Source organism: Petaurus breviceps, unplaced genomic scaffold (genome assembly GCF_028583685.1).
Source record: "Petaurus breviceps papuanus isolate PSGF00001 unplaced genomic scaffold, PetGlider_PUasm1.0 90849, whole genome shotgun sequence".
Classification (NCBI taxonomy): domain Eukaryota; kingdom Metazoa; phylum Chordata; class Mammalia; order Diprotodontia; family Petauridae; genus Petaurus; species Petaurus breviceps.
In genome coordinates, this window is record NW_027187361.1 from 17,133,956 (window position 1) to 17,139,804 (window position 5,849).

Below are 5,849 nucleotides of genomic sequence, written 5' to 3' on the forward strand. Positions count from 1 at the left end.
TCCTTCCTTCCTTCCTTCCTTCCTTCCTTCCTTCCTTCCTTCCTTCCCTCCTCCCTTCCTTCCCCTTTCTCTCTCTGTCTCTTCTTCCTCTCTCCTTTCTTTCCTTTCTTTTCTCCCTCTCATTTCCTTCTTTCCTCTTTTCCTTACTCTCTCCCTTCCTTCTTCCCTCCTTCCCCTCTTCTTTCCTTTTTTCCTTCCTCCCTCCCTCCTCTTTCTTTCCTTCCTTCTTTCTTTTCCTCCCTCCCTTCCTCCCTCCTTCCCTCCTCTCTTTCCTTTCTCTCTCTCTTTCTCTCTCCTCTCTCTCCTCTTTCTTTCTTTCTTTCTTTCTTTCTTTCTTTCTTTCTTTCTTTCTTTCTTTCTTTCTTTCTTTCTTTCTTTCTTTCTTTCTTTCTTTCTTTCTTTTTCTCCCCATCTTGCCTAGGCTGTAAATGCAGGATCTACTTGCTGGCCTCATTACTTTGGGATAGGAACTTTGACCTGGACCATTTTCTAACCTGGGTTAGTTTGCATCTTCTTAGGCAGCTTGGTGCCTCTTGGCTCCTAGGGTCTCACCATATTGAAACTGAATTTAGTGTGGACACCTAATTGACATAGTCTACTACAGCTCAGAACCTCCAGGCTCAAGAGATCTTCCAGCCCAAGTTGCCCTGGTATCTGGGATTATAGGCATGTACCACCAAGCCCACTGACAGGGAAATTTTCAAACTGAAGCTAATGTGTAGGCAAAATAGATATAAACACATTTCCAACCTTCAAACTTGAAGACCCCAAATTTGAAGAGGTATTTGAATAGATATTGAATATTAGGTATTGAATAGATATTTGAAAATACCTAAGCCTCAGATATAAGAAGATGTCACAAATCAGTTTTAACTGTCTGGTGATTTATCTTGAATAAGCAGTATGATTAAATTGGAATTTCACTTTTTAAAAATGGTCTTACACAAAAAGTTCCCAGTTTTGTTTGTTTGTTTGTTTGCCTTTTTGGAGGGGGGAAGGCAGAGCAGTTGGGGTTAAATGACTTGCCCAAAGTCACACAGCTAGTAAGTGTTAAATTTCTGAGGACAGATTTGAACTCAGGTCCTCCTGACTCCAGGGTTGGTAACCTATTCACTGCGCCATCTAGCTGCCACAAAAGTTTATTTATATAAACTTTTTTGTTTATATAAATATTTGTTTATATAAAAAATCATATAAAAGCTATTTGTCTAAGATTTCTAGATATGTCTTATATCATATATCTAGATTTCTAAATATGTCTTATCACCTGACCCAATCTGCATCCAGATTTGCTAGTGAAAAAGAAAACACCCTTTCCAGATCAAGTTGAAAAAATGGAGTTCCTAATACCTGAATATTGTGTAAGCCTCTCTGATAGACCATTCAAAGACAACTTTACTATTGGCCTTTGTTTTTCCATGTCCTTTGTTCTTAGCCTCTTAAAAAAAAAGGCCCTTGCTTTGCTTGCCTTCTAAGGCAGATATGCAATAGATTACTTATAACCCTGACCTACATTCAGTCCAAACTCTTGGGTATAGGACTGATGCGGTTATATTCTAAAAGGGAAGTACTTCTTTATATAGATTCCACAGGTCTAGACACTTCCTAATTTCTATTTCGCTGTGCCACTTGTATGTTGGTGGGCACATTTTATGAATGTAGCATAGCTATGTGCCAGCATCATCTTTAAAATATATGCCTATATCTCTGCATGCCAGTGCCATCCCTCTCGGATAGAAATCAGGAAGGATAAAGACAAGGGGACTCTTCAAAATAGAAATGGTTTGTGTCACTTAAGAGTTGAGAGGGAGGAATCTTGGCAAAAGATTTGGGTATTTTCTAATCTTTTGAAGCAATGCTGTTTGGTGGATCAATCATATGACTAAGAAAGGAGGCTCTTTCCTGAGTGTAAGATGGCTGCCATCATTTCTTGTTACCAAATAAGTAAGAAAAATGGCAGCAATGTTGTGCTGCTGTTAGTAAGCAAGATTAGCAAATTCAAAGTACTTAGCTCGGAATTTTTGCCAACTTCCATATTTCAGAATATTGGTCAATTTCTAGAACTGATTAAATTAGGGCTGTGGTGGTAGAGTTTAGGTTTCTATATTTAAAACCTCACGTGGGCAAGATTAGTCAGAGCCCTGATGATTATATTCTGTTTCATGGCTCCAGACTATACCTTTAATTCATTTATAAATGGCCAACCTACTCCTAATGGCATGATTTTAGGAGGGGGGGAATGGGGCAACTGGAAGAGTGTGGATGAATTGGACAAATCCATCACTACTACAGGAAAAATAATATGAAGCAAATGCCTTATTGTTGAGCATTTGATAGTTTGTTTTCACCCAGAAAAGCCAACATATTTAATTCAGCTTATGAATATCAGCAAAGTTACAGTTGAAAATCTACTTTTGTGGGTGAAAAATTTATATTCCTCTTCTTAGAAGATGACATTTACATAGCTCTTTTAGATTAAGAAGGTGTTTTACATATATCATCTCATTTGATCCTAAACACAACTGTTTGGTAGATGAGAAAGCTCGAGTGATCTCCCCAGGAACACTCAGCAAGGAGCTAAGCAGAGCTAAACACAATGCTAGCCATACTTCATCCTTGCTCCCTTTGTTCCTTTTGGAAAATGAGGGACATAAGCAACTTATATTGAAAACAAAGCCCAAAAAATTGCCCTATAAAACTATTCACAAATTCTCTTTTCACAGCTGTGGAGTCTGACATTCAATTTGTGTTCTATTTTGATTTTCTAACATTATTTTAATTAATTTATTTCTAGTTTTCAACATTCACTTGCATCAGATTTTGAGTTCTTAATTTTCTTCCCCTCCTTCCCCTCCCCCCATCCCAAGATGGCATGCAATCTGATATAGGTTCTACATATACATTCATATTAAACACATTTTCATATTAAACATATTGTAAAGAAGGGTGGCTAGGTGGCACAGTGAATAGAGCACCAGCCCTGGAGTCAGGAGGACCTGAGTTCAAATCTGGCCTCAGACACTTAACACAAAAAAACTAGCCATGTGACTTGGGCAAGTCACTTAACCCCAATTGCCCTCCAAAAAAAAAAAAGTGAAAAAAAAGACATGTTGTAAAGAAGAATTAGAACCAATGGCAGGAACCGCAAGAAAGAGGAAACAACCAAAAAAGAGAGAGAGAGCAAATAGTGTGCTTCAGTCTGCATTCAGACTCCATAGTTCTTTTTCTGGATGCGGATAGCATTTTCCATCATGAGTCTTTTGGAGTTGTCTTAGATCCTTGCATTGCTAAGAAGAGATAAGTCTATCAAAGTTGGTCATCGCATAATATTGCTGTTACTGTGTACATTTTTCTCCTGGTTCTGCTGATTTCACTCAGCATCTGCTCATGTAAGTCTTTCCAGGTTTTTCTGAAATCTACCTGCTCATCATTCTTATGGAACAACAGTATTCCATTATATTCACAAACCACAACTTGTCTAACATTATTTCATATAGATATTTCCATGAATGAACAGAATCCACAAAGTTCTCACTTCTCACATTCTGTATTCCATAGTTTAATATACTATAGTTTACTAAGCAATTCTCTTATTCTTGGATATCAACTAAATTTTCATTGTGACAAATAATACTGCTGTGATTACATTTTTGTACTTTTGATTTTCATTCCCTTCCCCTAACCCACACCAACAACTTGCAGTACTATTCCCAATAGGGAAATATACTCGGTTTTAAAAATACTAATGGAAAGTGAGATGTGAGTCTGTGATGCATTGACATTCCACAAAAGTAACAAAGGTGAGGTGGGGATATCTCGTTGAAATAGAATAGTAATAATCCTAACAGTTGTATAGTGCTTTTGGATTTACAATATTTTCCATTTTATTGAATATTGTATGTGTATTTGTATGAATATTTCATTCATTCTTCCAATTATTCTGTGAGGTAGGTGCTATTATTATCACAGCTTTAAAGATCTGAAACTGATGTTGAGAAAGGTTAAGTGACTTGCCCACAGCCATACAGCTGTGGAAGAAACTTTGCATAAATCGCTTATCGAGTCCAAGTCACAGTTTTTTTTTTCATCTCTAAAATGGGGTTGATAAAACCTTTTAGTATATCCTTCACAGGATTGTTTTGAGGATCAAAGGAAACTATATATGGAAGAAACTTTGCAGACTTTAAAAGTCTATGTAAGTTGTCAACTATGAATATAATATAATATAGTAATATAATGAATATAATATAATAAATATGATAATAATAATAACTTAAAGGTATTGTAGAGTCAGAAAATTAATTGCCCCATGGATAATTGGGTGATGAGCATCTCTGAACTTTGCTGGACTGGTGTTCTAATGGCAGATACCTGATCTGTTATGTGACTTGCTTTTAACAATTTGGTAGAATTTTCTGGACTTTTTAATCCTTTGGCATAGTCTTTAAGTACCAGAGTCAACTCCATAGCACAGTGAAGCAGCAAAAGAAGAATTTGTAAGAAGTTCCTAGTTAACAAATTTTAAAATTCTATGTATGTGTGCATTTTTATAGCACCCATCCCTGTGGGACTCAGTCTCTGTGCTCTGGACTTCTATTGCATTAGGGTATCCAGGACTCACTTGGGTTGTATGTGTTACCAAAGATTATTATCTTTTTATGTATATAACTTGTTTCTGTGAGTTAGGTTTTAAGTACCTTGAAGGCAGAGACTAGATTAAAAAAAAAACAACCAACTACTTTGTATCCATAACACTTACTGCCTTGCACGTAGTAGGCCCTTCATAAAGGTTTGATAATGATATTCTACTTCTATACCTAAAGTATCAAGTATCATTTAAGTAAGTGATCATTATCAAGAATCCTTTAATGGCGGGACAGACTACCAGCCCCACTAGCTTTTCTCCCACTTTTTAATATGCGTATGTATATAATATTATAACATATTATGTATTTGACACATATGGTATTATATACTTTAAATATATTATATAATATGCATATTAGATGTATATTATTATATATCCCACATAAACTCAGGGGGTCCTTATCTCAATTCCCAATCAAACTAGCAAGTTGGGTCAATAGAGGATGGGGTGGCTACTCTTCTCCTAGGGTTATAGAGGTACCCCTGAGGGGCTGGGGGGTTTTCAGCTTGAGCCTGAGTTCTTGTGTGTTCTCCCCAATATCTATGGGAGCTCCACAAAGTATCGATCCTGTATTATTGATTCATCCAGTGATTAGCACAGTAATATCACTTAACTAATCAACATCAATTATGGTTTACAAAGGATATTTTCTGAAAATATATAACAGGAATCAAAGCAGAAAAATATCCTCTTCTTAACCAAGGACACACTTTCCCCTTAACCACTTCAGTCCTTGGAGAGAATGAGCTAAAACTTAAGGCTGTTGCTACAAAGCATTCATTCCATCAAGGTTACTTTCAAATATGGAATCACTATTGGATAAGTGATGCTCTCACTGCAGAGGAAACCTCAGCTATTAGGCCAATCCACTTCCCAGGTGGGGCCAACAGAGTTGTTTCCCAGGGTTGTGCTGGTACATAGGACCCAGCTGCCACAAAATGTCAGTCTGGACTCATCGCAGGACCTCTGTGCCTCCTAACTGTGAAAGTCCCACAAGGCCATCTGCATCCAGTCTTTCTGCACGTAAGGATAGACATAGAATAGATACAGCAGAGACAGAAGCAACAGCAGAATCCATGTGTTGACCTATGTGAGAAGGCTCATAGGCCTCTCTCCCTACTCAGAGGTTTATACCGTGTCTTTCCTCCATCACCACCCGCAAAGAGAGAGATTGAATTGCCCAGTATGTTCACTTGGTGCT

The 5,849-nt window shown here is 37.3% G+C and overlaps 1 pseudogene; it reads left to right on the top strand.

Moving 5' to 3' along the window:
- The window catches only part of LOC138149774 (ATP synthase-coupling factor 6, mitochondrial pseudogene), a 1,086-nt pseudogene extending 293 nt beyond the window's left edge, over window positions 1–793 (top strand).
- The last annotated feature ends 5,056 nt before the right edge of the window (window positions 794–5,849 follow it).